This window comes from Pygoscelis adeliae, unplaced genomic scaffold, assembly GCF_000699105.1.
Source record: "Pygoscelis adeliae isolate BGI_AS28 unplaced genomic scaffold, ASM69910v1 Scaffold247, whole genome shotgun sequence".
Classification (NCBI taxonomy): Eukaryota; Metazoa; Chordata; class Aves; order Sphenisciformes; family Spheniscidae; genus Pygoscelis; species Pygoscelis adeliae.
Genome location: NW_008825316.1, coordinates 1,241,039 through 1,241,299, shown reverse-complemented (window position 1 = coordinate 1,241,299; position 261 = coordinate 1,241,039).

Here is a 261-nt window from a genome sequence, read left to right as displayed (position 1 = left end):
GGCTGGAAAGCTGCCTGGCGGAAAAGGACCTGGGGGTGTTGGTCGACAGCCGGCTGAACATGAGCCGGCAGTGTGCCCAGGCGGCCAAGAAGGCCAACGGCATCCTGGCCTGTATCAGAACTAGTGTGGCCAGCAGGAGTAGGGAAGTGATCGTGGCCCTGTACTCGGCACTGGTGAGGCCGCACCTTGAATACTGTGTTCAGTTTTGGGCCCCTCACTACAAGAAGGACGTCGAGGTGTTAGAGCGTGTCCAGAGAAGGG